We start from the raw sequence: 17,026 nt of genomic DNA, 5'->3' as shown, positions 1-17,026 counted from the left end.
GAGATGAAACTTCATTTTAATAAAAATAAACTAATATCTAATATCATGTCCCAGACTTTGCTATTAGTATGCTAGTGTCCACTGTCTATGTAGTTTTATCATGGCCATTCATAATAAGTGCCCATGAAAACACCACATTTGAGAAATTACTTCTGATGGGTTGCAGATATTTTATATATTTCTTTTTAATGGGGTTTTCCTTCCAAGCGTATTTAAAAAAAAAGCAAACCCACAAATCACAGAAATGAAGGTTCAGGCAGCTAAGGCCTTCAGGTAGATGGATCACCCAAGGGATGACAGGTATGCTAAAACATCTGTGCTAGTAGATTGAGGTAAATGAGTCATCCCCTCAATGAACAAAATGCGTCTTTGATGAGTTCTCCTTTCTCCTGACAATAGCTCACTGATGAGCAGCACTGTTACACTGACTTCAATTTGGGTCCTTATTTGCACAGCCTTGACTGAATCTAGAAAAATGGAAGACAGAAAAAACAAGACCTTCTAGGATTTCTCCCATTCCCAGGTCATACTTCAGATACTTGATGAAATCCTTATTTCACTGAAAAATTCAAGTTAACTGCTCACCAGCTTCAGCTCAGAATGCCATCTTCTTAAAACTTGGCACTAGTATCTTTGGTGTGGTTTAGTGTTTTGGCTAAAGTGTTTTTAATTGCTTAGATGTAAAATAACTGGACTTCTAAGACTGAGACTATTGTTTCTATGCCAGAAAATTCACCAGTAGGTGAAGTCAAGGACAGCACTGTCTTTGTTCCCTTTCTTTAATAATTTGCAGCAGGCTGGCTATTTAAAAATGACCTATAGTCACATTTGTTAACAGTAAATAACATGCCCTATGCCCTTTGAGCACCGTTGAGTCTCAGGAGGAACTATTTGCTAAATAAAGGCTTACATCTTACTCCCTCACCACCTCACGTTGCTGAAATCTTGCCAGTGCAAAACCACAAAGTGCAGTTACACACCCAGACACCTAAGCTAATTTTTTATTTTTTTTTTCAGTTTTCAGGCATGTATTTTAATGCTTTTCCTAGTCCTTTTACCAGGTCACTGAAGGGGCCAGAAGGCTGCTGGGGACAGGACCTGGCAGCCAGGACCGTCTCACTGCCCCACCAGAGAACAGGGCAGCTGAGGGGCAGCTGGCAGGGCAGGCTGGGGCAGCCCCAGCTCCCAGCAGCCGACACCTTCCTGGGGACAGGGGCAGACTGAGCCCAGGCTGACATGTCAGCCTGTGGGTGAGATCAAGATCAGGTGTGGTGAGGGGACCCAGGGTCAGATACAGCCCTGGAATGGCTGTGCAGGGCTGAGGGCACACCTCTGTGGTCAGAGACCTGACATACAGGAATCACTAATAAAATAATGGGAGTGTTGGGTGGAAGGAAGGAGGGAAGGCAGGCAGGCAGGAAGGAAGGAAGGAAGAAAGAGAAAAAAGGAAGAAAGAAAAGAAAGAAAGAAAGAAAGAAAGGAAGAAAGAAAGGAATAAATAAATAAATGAAGGAAGAAAGAAAGAAAAAGGAAGGAAGGAAGGAAGGAAGGAAGGAAGGAAAGAAGGAAGGAATAAAAGAAGAAAGGAAGGAATAAAAGAAGAAAGGAAGGAATAAAAGAAGAACGGAAGAAAGAAAGAAAAAGAAAATTGCCTAGGAAAGAAAAAGAGACCTATGAAACTCCATTGCAAACATGAAAACCCGAAAGTCAATGTGAAACTTGAACCTCAGAAACTGCACATTCAGCCTGAGCCTGAATATATGCCTTGACTGTGGGCACAACTCTTATCACCAGCTCCAGAGGGTTGCAGAGAAGCCCAGGTCTGCTGCAATGCATGAACAGAACAGAGGCAGGCTGAGTACTGAGGGTGTTTTCCTGAGACCCTGCTTCCCCAGGCCTAGTGCCTTTGTGTCCACTGGAGGAGATGGTTGTTGAAGGAGGAATGGGATGTGGAGACAGATTGGAGGAGGAAGGGAAAGACTCTGGCTGCCCTCTGCAGATGCCTCTTGCTCCATTCAGCCCCTGTGAGAGAGGTCCTTGTGTCTGGCTAAAGCATCTGCCTCAGAAGCAGAGAATTCTGGAGACAACTCTTAGCAGTTCCTCCTTCAGGGCTTTCAGTGGAAAAAATGGAGCTGTGAGCAATGCCCAGGTCCTGAGCTCACACGTCAGGATGATCCCTTATCTAGCCTGATGCCTTCCTCTTCCTCTGCTTCCCATACTACTGAAGGAAGCAATGCCTCTCCATCTCCAGAGCTCCCTGCACAATCCGCACGCAACTATGATTCCACATGGAAGATTTCACTACTGTCCCTGATGCGATTGTGTCTGATTCTGTCCCCAAGCACCCCCAGAAGCACTGCCCTGACATTGGGCCTCTCCTGGAGCAGCTGGGAAAGACTTGCCCCACCAAGAGGGGTCCCCAGGGTAGCAGCTTCCTGCACAGCTCGCAGAGCTGGGACATCTGTCTGCTGGGGCTGGAAGGGTTTCTGGTCCTCTCCTGGTAGAAGGAACTGTTCAAGGCTACAAAGAAGGCAGCGATGCTGGCCTGTATTCAAGCCTCCCAGTTCCCTCTAGGTCCTTGAATGTACCTGAATGCCTGGAACTGAAGTGTGTGACAGAGCTGTGCTGTAGAGTTATTCCTAACTCATCATCTCCAAAGAGCCCACGGTTAACAGAGGTACAGAAAAACATTGCCAAAGGGGAGGCTTTTTGGGGCTCTGGCTGTGGCAGTGCTTTGAACAGTGCCCATTTCCTACATGAACTGCAGGCCAGAGGACTCTTCATTCTAACTCTTCCCATTCCCTCCCCAAATCATCATCATGGGATCACTCCAATGCAAAAGCTGACTGACTAGGTTCAGTTCATGGCCCATGGGGAAAAGGGCCATGACAGAGGTGTCCACCAGCACCTGGAGGTACCTCTTTCCCCCCCCTTTTGTTACAGGCTGGTGATTTCTAATTGACAGGTATTTTTGGGAGCTGAAGTTATGCTGGTGTCATTGGCAGCAGGATGGCCTGAAATGGAGAGTGTAAAAATATCTAGCTCCTCTCATTGACAGGTGGAACCTTCTCTGGGGTAGGTAGAGCCTGGTTCTGTCACCTGCAAGATGTGTAGGCACAGACCTTCCCTGCAGACTGTATTGGGGCCTGGAAGGATTTTGCCTGATGTTTCTGGACCTGGTTTTCTCGTTCCCTTGACAGGGAGACAGAAAGCCACTGATGCAGAAGCAGTGCACACCCGCGGCCCCAGACCAAAGAAAGCCATGGATTGAAAGGGATTAATTGGTCCAAACCCATGAGCAAGGACTTCAGTTTGGCTCTAAACCATGCATGAGCCTTCCCACTCCACAGCATACAGTGCTGCCCATGGGCCTCCCCAGTGAATTGACAGTTCCCTAGCAATACTGACTCTAATGAACACTCTGCCACAAGGCTCTGTGCCCAAGAGCAAAGGTGGTGACAAGGGGGAAGAAGGGTGTGGTACAGCCCTGAAGTCTCTGTGGAGGAGGGTCCCCTTCACTATTCTCTCTACAGGGCAAAGAATTCCCACTTTTGCACCTTTCCTCTTTACTCCCACTTGTTCTCTGCTGAAAGGCTACAGTGTTGAAGTCCAGTGCTGGGCCACAAATAAACTCTTCTGGTTTTGATTTTTAAACTTGCTATTGTAATACATAATATATAATGAAATCAGGAGCTCATCTTTCTAAGTATTACTAAAAATGCTTTCTCCTCTACAGATATGTTATGTATATACATATGTATCTTTAGGTAATAATATCAGATAAGTGCCAGTGCAGCTTTCCTGTACAGCATCTTTAATAGGAGATGAAAATCATAAGTGACCTACCTACTTTGAATTCTTCTACAGACTTCTGGACTTTTAAATATCCAGGATTTCGGAGTTGATGAAATGTGTGTACTCATTATCTTTTGAAAAAAAATATCAGAGTAGAAATTAACATATAGCCTATGTGATTACAGTAATTCAACAGTTTCTAACCAAGTTATCCAGGAAATAAATGACAAAGTAGAAGTAGAAAAAAAAAATAAACCTTGCAGTCAACCACCTCTGTTTTGGATAATATTAAAAAACAAAACCAACATAAAGCCAAAACAACCAAAAACCCTCAAGTCTGCATTTGGTTGATGATCCACAGTCATTCTTGTTCTTAGGTAAGTCGCCTGTAAGTACATCTGACCAAATACCTTTTCAGCAATAAGCAATGCTTCAAACTGCCATATCATGTTCCACTAAAGAATTGGAAACATTTGCAATTCTCACAAGTCACATCTCAGTTTCCTTTTATTTATTTATTTTCACCTAGATACAATTAGACAGAAAGAGACTGATTTGTCTCAAGTCATGCTAGTAGTCACATACAGTAACAAACCCCAATAGAATAAAAGGAAATCCCCTTTTTCTTTTCAGTAAGTCTGCAAAGCAATCATATCATGACTGGTAAAAATAAGCTCTTCTCTGGTATCTTAGCATGTACTGATCTAGTGGCACATTACTTTACTGGGGTTACAGATAAAGCAGATGGTTAGCCTTGGGCTGAGATGATGTTGGTCCAGAACTATCTAAATGTTTCAGCATTCTCATTTTTCTATGCCATTCCATACAAGAAAAGATTAAAAGAACAAATGTATAAGGCTGATGAATGGGGAGTAATACTTGTCTATTCTTCTTACTATTCATGGGTACCATAATATCCAGAAATCTTGAGATGTATAAGTGTATATTCAAGACTTCCTGTGTTAAACAGGAGAGTGCCTTTTTTGCTTTAAAGCACTGTGAGGATTCATTTAAGAGCTGTGGCAAGAAAAATGGCTCAGTTACCTTATTAATGGGTGTTTGATGGTACCAGGTAGAAAACAAAAATGCTGCCAGGTTTGTTCTCTTGATCAGGTGACTGACCAACAGGGTCTCTGGAGAAACACTCCTGATCTGTGATGGGGCATGGTGGCCAAACGGAGAACGTAGCAGGAAAGATCCAGGCTGCTCTAAAGGGTGTCAGATTTAGCAGGGCCTTTTAAGGCTAGTCAGACTACTTCAGGTCTTTCCTTCTAGTGCTGAAAATGAGTGTCTCTCTTCTGGCAAGCAATAAGACAGACCCATTTTGCTCTTAGGTACTTGTACCTAGTGCCCTCTCTCCAATCAGGATTGCCTCCCATGATTTTCTTGGAAATGTACCTCAGCAAACTCCGCATGAGGCAGTTCCTCATTTGCCTGCAGGTGGGCAAGCTCTTCTTCCATGACTTCTAGAAGGGCTCTAGAATTTGACTTCCATGTCGAAGTCCAGCACTTGAGACTAGGATTCAGGGAAGCAGAGGTAAAGGAATCTTGATCACAGTCCCTCTCAACTCAACAGCTTAGCAAGAAGAAAGGAGGATGAAAAAAGCAATTGTGCTGTGAAACAAAATTGCTGGCCCTTGTCAGATATAACAGAAAGTATTAATGCAGCATGAGGCAAAAGGACAAGTGTGGCGAAGTGTAGCCTGTCTAATGGACTCATTCATACCACAGTCCCATCACAGCTGCACTGGGGGCTACCAGGGAGAGGCAGACCAGTGACCTGGGCTCTGTTTCTGCTCACATCCATGTTCTGACCTCTGCTTTAATGTTTTGAGCACTCAGAAGCTGTCTGCATTTTCAGAGTCACCACAGTTACAAATTGAAGAATATAGATGAGCAGCCTTGCTTTGTGACAATCCTTAATTCATCCTCCTATCTTTGGAGCTCTCCATGTGTGCTGATAATTCTTCAGCCAATAGACTAAAAAGTCAAGCCATCTCCTTCCCACATATCTCAGTTCAGTTGTTAATCACAAACTCTACCAGCACCTTCACCTACACACATCAACCCACAATGGGATGAAAAAGAGACTTTTCCATTCCTACCCTTGCAGCCATGCATTTGCTTTTGCACGAAACTCCTCCACAAGGGGTCAACAGAAGACACAGCAAGGTACCTCTCAACAGGAATGTTCTGATCGACCCAGAAGGGTGTAGCTGATTGGTAAATTCAGTGTACCTTGACATTCGTCTTCATCAGCACATACAGTGGGAGCTGTCCTTGATGGAGTCATTATATTTAGTCCAGTGCAGATGGCAAGATTACTGGAATTCATCCTGCTGGTTGAAGAGTTTTGGATGATGTGGTGGAGCAGAGAAAGCAACTGCTTGAGGAGGAACAGATTTGCTCTATGCAATTGTCAGCCACTCTAGGGGAACATAAATGTGGTATGACACCAGTGCATCAATTCAGTGGCTGCCGCTTCTGTATAGAAATGCATTTCATTAAATTTACAGGAATTATGCTACCGCTAAAAAAAAAAAAAAAAAAATAATAAAAAAAATGTGCACTTTTTTCAGTGACATAGCAGAAGTGCCATTCAAAAATCCCCAAAGGCAGCTCAGCATGAGGTTAATTTTAAGTTCTGGACCAACAGGTCAGCATTGCAGAATCCTGTCATTGACTAGATCAACAACTTCAATAAATCCTATAACGTTTCACTGGAGGTTTTTCTAAGGCACATGAAAGCTTGTGGTTGGGTTGTGTAGTTTCCACGGTATTCTAACTCAGCTTTCAAGTCTCCTGCTTTTCAATTATGAAGCATGGTGGTGTTTCTCATTTCCATGCCTGATCCACAGCAGAGTGACTACCTTCACCAAGGTACTGCAACCTCTGTCCCCTTCTTGTGAGAGTCATCAGATGTATGAGAATGAAGCAATCTCAAAGGACTTAAAGAAGTCTTCTGAACAGAGAAATGTTTTCCTGTTACCTTCTTTCCACATCCAACTGTGCAGCAGGAAGAGCTAACGAAGAGAAGTGATGAGCTTTTAAATGAGGCTGTCAACATGCAGGGAAATCCCAGCGCTCTTACCAGTCACTCCATAACAGTGGGATTACGTGCAAGGCTTACTCTTTCAATCCTTCTAATTTGCCCTGCTTGCTTGGCTTCTCCAAAGCTAGCATCTCTTTCTCATAGAGGTCAACTCACAGAATTTTTGAGGGGATGTTTCAAAGGAAGTCTTGCACTGCCAAGAGCTTCAGATGAGGCTTCAAGCTCTGCTGCTGAGTCCAGAGGGAGCACCCCTGTGCCGCTGGCTCACAAGGAGGCAGGTCTTCCACCTACTCTCACAGGTACTCATCAACACTGACAGAACAAGGAGCTTCTGGGGTACATGCCAGGTAAACTAGCATGGATTTCCTAACAGAATCAAGCTCTTCTCTGCCCTCTGCTCTCCTTCTCACACTCAGTGAGCCTCACTGAGGAGGATGCAGAGGAAGAAAATAAAATGTTTCCCCTAGGCACATGACAAATCAGATGCAGTACAAGAGAAACAGACAGACAATAAAAATGCCAAACTTTTCTACATCTGAAACAGGCAGTTTGTCTCCCTTCTGCTTTTAGCTTGGAGTCCCAGGTAGGTCAAATCTAGTTCCTGAAGTGAGCCTGCAGGTTAGTAAGGAGCTATCACAGTTGGAAGTCATAAGAACTGGTCTTCAAGGTCTCTGCCAGTAAGTATATAGGCTTTGGAGGTCACCATCCCCTCCTTTGTTGAGGGCCTCATTCAGGTCCTGGCACACTTTCTTACTGGCAGCTAGTTCAAAGACCTCCTCAGATGATGGTCCTCCTGCATACAATACAGCCAGGAGATCCTGTAGGATGTGTAGGCAGGGGTGGAACAACAGTTACATCGCTGAAGAAAGACTTTGCCCAGAGACAGAAGCAAATTTGGATGAAGATGCAGACTGTGCTTTCATTGAGCTGGGATCTAGCTGTAGCTCTAAGTAGATTACATTGGGAGGAGTCTGATTTTGCCTTGCATTCCTTTTGGACTGGCAAACTCTGCTCACTTCCGTGAAGGCAGTACTCCTCCTTTCCAGTGGGAAAAGAAGTATGGTCAAGTCTCCACATTCAAATCTTGCCCTCCCCAATGCTCATAGCATAAGCTAGGCTGAATGTCCAGCAGAGACTGCTTAAACCACAGATTTAATTCCTGGGAAGGGTTAACCAAAGAAGCATATACAGCTAGAGACCTTTCACAGACTATGAGCTGCAATAAAAGGAGAAACAGCATTAGACTCTGCTGTTCCTTATCCTTTGGGCAGACATAGGCAACTGCACAGTTCTGCCCTAGGAGGAAGGTCCCAGATACAGGACAAAGCATCACAGGCAGATCAGAGATGTTGTCAAAGATCTGGCTCCTTCTTCCCTTTAGGAGGAGCTGTTTTTTTCCTTTTTCTCCTTAATTTGGGAAAAAAACCCAAACAAACCAAACAACAACAACAAAAAAAACCCCACACAAAAACAAAACCAAAAAGCAAAAGTCCTTATAACTGCTATGCATGGGAAAGATCTGACAGGGAATTAATCCATATATCATCGCCATGATGAACTGGCACATGTGAAGGGGACTGCAGTGTAAGACGTCCACACATGAAAATCTCTTGCAAACAGCTCCTTTTTTTACTGAGGAGACCAATCCCCTTTCTACCAACTAGAGACACTTTGAGAGCTCAGACTTTTGACACAATTATGACAGGTTAATGGATGGGAACTTACAAGTGTTCTGTGAGACCAGCTTTCCATTGCTCTTGACACTTCTTTACAAGAAGCAGCTATTACCATCTAGGTAATCACCTGAGGTTACACACTGCAAGAGGCAAGAGAAACAGGTTTGAAAAAGAAGTATTCCTGCCCTCATGTGGCAGATGAAGAGCTGAGAAGCACAAAATGTTCAAGGATCTGTCTGGCACGAATCCTTAGGGATGCCAGGAGTCTTCCTAGTGATCCCTTCAGATGATCATGGAGTCATAGAATCATAGAATGATTTGGGTTGGAAAGAACCTTAAAGATCTTTGAGTTCCAACTCCCCTGCCATCAGACACCTTCCATTAGACCAGGTTGATCAAAGCCCCATCCAACCTGGCCTTGAACACTTCTAGGGACAGGGCATCCACAGTTTCTTTGGGCAAACTGTTCCAGTGCCTCACCACCCTCACAGGGAAGAATTTCTTCCTATTATCTCATCTAGATCTTTCAGTTTAAGATGATTACACCTTGTCCTGTCACTATACTACCTGAAAAAGAGTCCCTCCCCATCTTTCCTATGGGCCCCCTTTAGGCACTGGAAAGCTGCTATAAGGTCTCCCCAGAGCCTTCTTTTCTCCGTGCTAAATAACCTCAATCCTCTCAGCCTGTCCTCATATAGGAGGTGCTCCAGCCCTCTGATCATCTTCATGCCCCTCCTCTGGACCCACTTAAGCATCTTTCTCGTGTTGGGTCACCGGAACTGAACACAGTACTCCAGAGGAGTGTCTCATGATAGTTGTCTAAAGGGGGAGAATTACCTCACTCAACCTGCTGGCCACACTTCTTTTGATGCAGCCCAGGTGTATATACAGGTGGTTTTCTGGGCTGCTAGAGCACCCTCAAATCATTCTCCTCAGGGCTACCCTCAATCCACTCATCACCCAGCCAGTATCCATGTTTGGGATTGCCCCAACCCAGGTGCAGGACCTTACACTTGGCCTTGTTGAACTTCAAGACATTCACATGGGCCCAACTCTAGCTTGTCAAGGTCCCACTGGATGGCACACCTCCCCTCTAGAGTGTCACCTGGAGTACTCAGCTTAGTGTTACCTGTGAACTTGCTGAGGGTGCACTCAATCCCACTGTCCAGGTTCCTGGCAAAGATGTTAAATAATACTGATCCCAATATGGAACCTTGAGGGACAGCACTCATCATGGGTCTCCACCTGGAGACTGAGTCTTTGACTGCAACTTTTTGAGTACAACCATCCAGTACAACCATCCTTATCCACCAAGTTGGTCCACCTGTCAAATCCACGTGTCTCCATTTTAGAGACAAGAATATTGTGCAGGACAGTATGAAACATTTTACACAAGTCCAGGCAGATGATGTCAGTCACTCTTCCCTTATCCACCAACGCTGCAACCCTGTTGTAGAAGGCCATCAGATTAATCAGGCATGATTCACCCTTAATGAAGTCATGCTGGCTGTCACAAGTCACCTCTTTATTTTCCCTGTGCCTTAGCATAGCTTCCAGGAGGATCTGCTGCATGATGTTGCCAGGCACAGATGTGAGACTGACAGACCTGTAGTTCCCCATGTCTTTGGGGTTTTTTTTACTTTTTTAAAAATGGGGGTTATGTTTCCTCTTTTCCAGTCACTTGGAACTTCACCAGTCTGCCACAGTTTTTGAAATATTATGGACAGTGGCTTAGTAACTTCAGCTGCCAGTTCCCTTAGGACTGTACAACTTAGATCTCGACACCTTTTGGGAGGCCCATTTACAGGTAAGCATTACTGTGAAGATCATGATTCTCTAGTTTTCCATGGATGGCCCAGCTCTTCCAAAACGTTCTCTCCCACCATTTAGGATGACTGAACTGGCAGCAGGAATGGCCTGACTGGTGCTTAACTGGTTGTCAGATTTGCTATTTGAAAGTATATCTGAAGCTTTTGATGACTGAAATCTATCCCTTTGACCAGGGAACAGAGAACACAAAAATGCATCCCTGTACATCTAGTCAATCTTATTCCAGCTGTCTACACGCTCATCTCAGCTGAGCCTCCACCTGTAAACCTGGCATCATTCATGCCATGCTGCATACTCACTACTCAAGTTCTTTAGAGAGGGGAGAGGCAGTTCCAAGGATAATGAGGGCATGTTTTAAAAACCCACCTCCTCATGGAGCCTGCCATACCCCAGAGAAGACAAAGAGTGACCAGTTTGAGCTCCAGAATGTAAAGCCTGGTGGACCACTTCATGTCAGAACATTTTGTCTTGTGTTTGCAGAGAAAAGGAGCCTGGGGCATTGGCTTATATTGGAGCAACCTGCCCCCTGCTCATGGCAAGCCCCTGTTGCCCAAAATATTTGCTAGCCCTCTGGATTTAATAATTGGAAAAGCTGTGCTGTGGTGTTTGGATAGTTTAGATGGAGGAATGTACAGCATTTGTGCAGAAACACCTTCAGGCCCTGACTCTTACCGAGAATATGCAGCCTGTAAAGACAGACTGCAGGCCTGAAGGCTTCAGGCAATCGGGTGAAATGCATCAGATGAGAGGCAGTTCAGGCAGGGGACCACATTGTGGGCTTGCATGCCCATGGGTCCCATAATTTCTGCTGCCCCAACAGTTAAGTGCTGTTCTGTTCTCAGCTTCCTGACAGCCTGGCCAGGGTGTGGTGGCAGAGGACAGAGGTGGCACAGGGTCCGGTCCTGACCCTGTGCCCCGGCAATGGCAGCTCAGCTCCTGGCTGGGCCTCTGTCAGTGGAACTGCGGCCACAGCCCCACCATAGTAGCAGCGGGGCAGGGCCTGCCCAGGGGCACCAGGAACCCAAGAGGGGCTGAAGGTGGCAGCACTTGCAAGGCCACATCTTGAGGCCTAGTGTCACCGTGGCTGGGGGGCGGGCACTGTGTGGGTGGGGCTTCCTTGTGTGATATTGCCAAGAGCCAGTGGGAGAGGGGCATGCTGGCTGGGGGCCAATGGGGGCAGGAGGGGCGGGGCTTTGGTGCGGCTGTCCCTTCAGGTGCCCGGGTCTGGCGAGCGGGCGCTGTGCTGCCCAGGGGTGGCCAGGGCCAGGCAGGGCCGGGCAGGGCTACTGCTGGGCTGGAGACCTGGCACTGCTGAGGCCTCCGGGGCCCCGACAGGCAGCTCTGAAGTGGTCGGTGGAAAAGCATTGTGTATTCCAAACCAGTGATGGAAAAGAGCCATCAAAATTCATGAGGGATATTAATTTTAATATGTATGAGAAAGAGAGTGACAATATGCAACCAGTCGTGCCCTGTGTGATGAATTGCTGTCCACTCACATGCAGTGCTTGCAGTAATATCCATTTGCAGTGATATATCATTTTCTTTATTATTTAATCTCATAGCTCTTTATTAGCACATCGAATTTTATGGTTATTCCAGGGCTTGTGGGGACATGACCAGAAACTGTGTGTAACCTCCCTCCCTGTGTGACACAGGGAGGCCTCAGTTCAGCAGGTTCACTAGTGAAACACTCTCTTGCTTTATCTTATATGAGCAGTTTATGCCACATTTAATCTTTTAAATTTGTCTTCAAAATATTTTCAGCAAGGGAGACTTTTTTCTTTTTCTTTTTTTTTTTTCACATCACATTGGCAGTGGTCTATCTTCCTGAATGCAGAATGGGTTCCTCCTGACTTGCATAGAAGACAGCCAGGGTAAACAGCCTTTGAGGAAACTCAAGGTTTTCTCCTGGGAGTCTTCCTGAAAGAGGAAAAGGTTGGAGCAAGTCAAGGATAAGATGGTTTCTGGACACCAGTTTTTCTTCAATTATTGCTTCTGCATCATATTAATGTTGTAAACCCATATTTCAGTTCTGAGGAGGAACCTCTAAATTAATGTCAGAGAACATGGCAACCATCACATTGAGATAAATCAGCTAAGATGCTGGACAGTGCATCTCTTTAATCAGCTCCACTAAGCACAATAGTATCTTCACAGAATCAGAGACTCGTAGAATGGTTTGGGTTGGAAGGAAACTTAAAGATCATCTAGTCCAACCTCCTGCCATGGTCAGGGACACCTTCCACTAGACCAGGTTTCTCAGCCCCCTCCAACCTGGCCTTGAACACTGCCAGGGATGGGTCATCCACAACTTCTCTGGGCAACCTGTTCCAGTACCTCAACAGGGAAGAATTTCTTCCTAATATCTCCTCTAAAACTATTTTCAAATATCTCATCTAAATCTAGTTTCCAAGTGTTTTAATGGTAGTAAGTAAGATCCCTTGTAAAATCAGGAGAAAACAGATGAGATAATAATACTGGCCAAAAAAGATGGTTCTTGATGTGATTAAAGAAAAAGGCAGTGGATGTTTCAGTTGTCGGTTAGGGTGATGAAAAGGTGTACAAGAGCAAGTGAGAGAATATTAGTTATTAAAGTAGTCAGAGAAATGAAAATGCCTGCAAAAATTACTATAATATTATGAAAGATTTTCAATAAATAGTAAAAAGAGAACGCAGTTTCCACAGTCAGAAGGAGAGTATGCATTACCATTACAAGATAGTATAATCTTGACAGAGAAGCAACTGTATAATGCAGGAGTGCTGAATGAATTTTGAGAAAAAGAAATATGAAGGCAAAGCCAAAAAGACTGGGGTCCGTTTTCTTCCAGGTGGGAAAAGGTGTTGAACTGTAAAAGTTGCAGATCTGTTAGAATAAAGGATGACAGCAACCTGCTTCAGTTGAATAGCCTAAACTGTGAAAAAGAGTAGTCAAGAACACGGGAGTTGCTTCAACAAAAATTTGGACTGAGAAAGTGCTTTCAGGATGAAGTGTGGCATGGCAATGTGATTATTCACTTTTAAGGCACCCTTTTGTAGCTCCATAGGAAGAGAGGCCTGTAAGTCTTGCCTCAGTTTTAAGGTGAACATCTGATCCTTCATTCCTTATATACAGCTGGAAACGCTGGTGCCAAGTGAGAATGAAGAGCTCTCGGATCCAGACCTTGTACAGGTTGCATGTGGCTGTGCTGAGTGTTGAGCAAGTGGGATATCAGGACTCAAGGAGTCAATGAGAACACTGAGACAGTATTTAATTAAATGAGGGGAGAAAGGAAGGAACTATTGATTCAGCAATGAACAAGTTTTGTATCCCTTGAAGTACCTGACAGTTTACAAACAGCATCCCTATTTTCAGCTACCTTAAAGCCTGGAGTTCCTAATCCATTGCGTCTTTTGTATCATGTTAATGAAAAATTGGACTTCAGTTTTCAGTACTTGAGCTTCAGAGAGAACGGAAGCAGCAAGTTTGAGAACAACTATCTGTAAGAAAAGGAAGCTGGCTTAAGACATTTGGGAAGTCCATTTGGGTTCAGTGTTATACTATCAGTAGAAAAAAAAGCAGTTCAGATGCTTCAAATACAGGTTTTGTGTGTCCAGAGTTGTTTTTACAGATGTTAAAGCTTGTTTTTCAGACTGGAAAGCTGATTCCTAAGTAAGGGAATGGGACTGTGGATTTGATGGCCATGTAAGGTTCAGTTAGGAAGTAACTTTTAAAAAATTATATTTACATGACAAGAAAATACTGCTGAATAAATCCAGTAATACTACAATATGGGGGATAGCCACTATGGAGTTTGTCACTTTATTGTAATTTGTTAATGTGATTAATTCCAACTTTTCCACAGCTCTGTGAATTTTAGGTGGTCCATTAGTCAAAAAAAAAAAAAGTTCTTTGTAGGTTTTTGTTGTTGGTTTTAGTTTGTTGATTTGTTTATTTTTTTAACATTTTGGGAAAAGCTGTGAAACATATTTTCCAGGCAGCTTTCCAGGTGGCAGGGGAAGGTAAAGGGAGTGTGTTCTCTCTGAGTTAGCAAATGTGCAGTATTTACGGTAAAGCTAAATCACATTTTAGAAAGAGATAGTTAACATACAGCAATTAACTGACAATTCCTAATACGAAGTACAAACACACTTTCAGTGCTGAGCATGACATAGAAGTATTGCAGCTGGTAATCCAAAAATGTATTCTAATATGATTTGAAATGTGACTTTAAGCATGCTTTTTTAAAAAGGTACATTAATTAAAACATGGGACTTTTAAAACAATGGGATTTTTTAAGCCATTTTAAATATTTTTCAGTATAATTAAGTCGAGTCAGGCTAATGTTTTTATTTTTTTAGTGTGCTGGAGATGCTTAAATAATTGGGACGATTGGCAAGCCTATTTTGACAGCTTCAGTGATAATGTCACTTATAACATATGAAAAGGCACCTACAAATGTGTTCTTTACACGTTCATTTGTTTTCTGCTACATGGACACTGCATCTCCTGTTTATACGCCAGAACAAAATGGGTTTGAGAGTTTGCCTCTGGATTTAAAATTAAAAATGAGGTACCTGTATGAAAAGAATCCAGAACTGTTGACTCTTGAGAAATTGCTTATGCAATGATTTAGTCTGGCATAGCCATTCTGCATGTTTTTTCTTGTGATTTCTCAGCATTACAAATTCCTTATTTATTTTAGAATAGTGTCTTTCCAGCATCACATTATCGTGCAACTTTGGTGCTTTAAATTCCTGCTCCATTATGGCTTTTTTGGGGGGAACCTAATCTGCAATTCCAGTTCTTCTCCATTTCTGCAAAGGTAAGGAGTAGGCAGATAACATATCCCCATTTTTTTTCATCCCACCTGGTGTGAAGGTAACCTAGAGTCAACTGTAGCTGTTGACCCTGACTATTTTACTTCCTTTAGGAAGAATAAGTAAAAAAGGGAACCTTGCTCATTCAAATCATTATACAGTGTGTTGTCACAAAATCATATTCTCCATTTCAAGTCCATAGGCCTGTGATGGAGGGGAGGGGAGCTCTTCCAGTTTTTGGAAGGTTAACAAAACAACCAAAAGCAAATCTTAGTGTTAGGTCCTTCCTGTCATCTCTGAGTGCAGACTCAGACAGTTTCTATGTGGATCAGGAATAAATCTACCATTTTCTGCCATTACACACAATGTTAGTGCTAGCAAACATACCTTTTCTTCTCTGTTGGTTTAGTGCGGTCTGTAACAAGTGGTGGGTGAAGTTTTGATTTTGCTGAAGGATTGGGTTCTGCTCTTCCTGGGACAGCAATTCTGTTCAGAGTGACCTTTCAGACTGAACACTTCGAAAAGGCTTTACCCTAACAAGCATTCAGTATAGTTACTGGATTTATGTTTTGAACTTTGTTCAGACAAACATTTCAGTTTACAGAAGTGAAACTATGTTCAATGTCAAGACTGGAAAAAGAGTGCACCTTTATGGTTGCAATTTTCAGGAGCTAAATCTGCAGGTCATTCTGTCTCACGCTGCTCCTCGACAGCAAAAATTTTCCTGGGTATTGTTGGTTCTGGCTCCAATCTCCAATTTTGTTTTTCATATTCAGGCCTATTCCTGTAGTCATTCACCTTTGAGCTGTTGCTTCCATTATATCACCAACAACCTGGTCACCACCTTTTGTGGCATTCATGATAGAAATGACAGAAACGTTTTTGTTTTGGATGTGGAGACATCTCAGGTTTGCTGCAAATCAAAGAAACCCAAATAACAATAATCCCCAACACATACTTCTTCTGAAAATGCAGTTGAGAAGAATCCAGATAACTAGAAATATCTCATTGGATTCCTCCCTTTCTGTCTCTTTCCCTCTAACCAGTTGTCCAGTGTGTACTTCTTCATTCATCCCATAGGTTTACTCCTGCAAGGGACTGTGCAGTCTTAACCAAGGTCATTCATTAAAATGTGGAAGTGTAGATGCAGTGACGGGCAATAGTGTCAGAGTGTTCCTCCCTGTCACATGCTCTTGACAATGCTATATTTATATGAAGAGGTGAAATACTTCCAGATGTCAAATAGATTTTCTGATTGCAGTACCTTAGCTCACAAACAGATAATTAGCCTTATATTTTCTTTAGCTTGAATAAGTCTTGAGTAGACCTTTGCCAGAGGACTAAGTTTGATTGAAATCAATTTCTCAATTACCCAAATAGAAAAGAAGGAGCAGGTTAAACAGTGGGCATAAATCATATCTTGAAGGGGGTGAGCTGGTTTGCCTGAGTTCAGATCAATTTGTCTGAATACCTAAATGTTTTGCAGGTTCACATTGGCTGGTGTTTAGTAAAAGAAATATTTCAGTTTCCTACTATTAAAGAATTTTGAGAGTCCTAGAGAAAACATCCTTTGTGCACCCTTTCTCTGCTATCTTCTTTTTCCTAGCACTAAGCACAATGTTGACAAAGGTCAATCTTCTCCTGCTTTTTTTGCCCTGTTACATTGTATGGACAAACCGATACAAGACACTGTGAGTGTGGAGACGTGGTCCAAAATGAAAGGAATTCTTCAGATTAGATTGTACTGAAGATCCGAAAATGTTGTAGGGGAAAAGTTCTACTTAATATCTAGTTTTGTCCCTGCAAGAGTGGAGCCTTACAGGGGGTAAGGTTGTTCAGGTTAGGAGAAGCAGCTCAGAATCATATCTTCACAAGG

Source organism: Falco biarmicus, chromosome Z (genome assembly GCF_023638135.1).
Source record: "Falco biarmicus isolate bFalBia1 chromosome Z, bFalBia1.pri, whole genome shotgun sequence".
Lineage (NCBI taxonomy): Eukaryota > Metazoa > Chordata > Aves > Falconiformes > Falconidae > Falco > Falco biarmicus.
Note: the sequence above shows the minus strand (reverse complement) of the source record.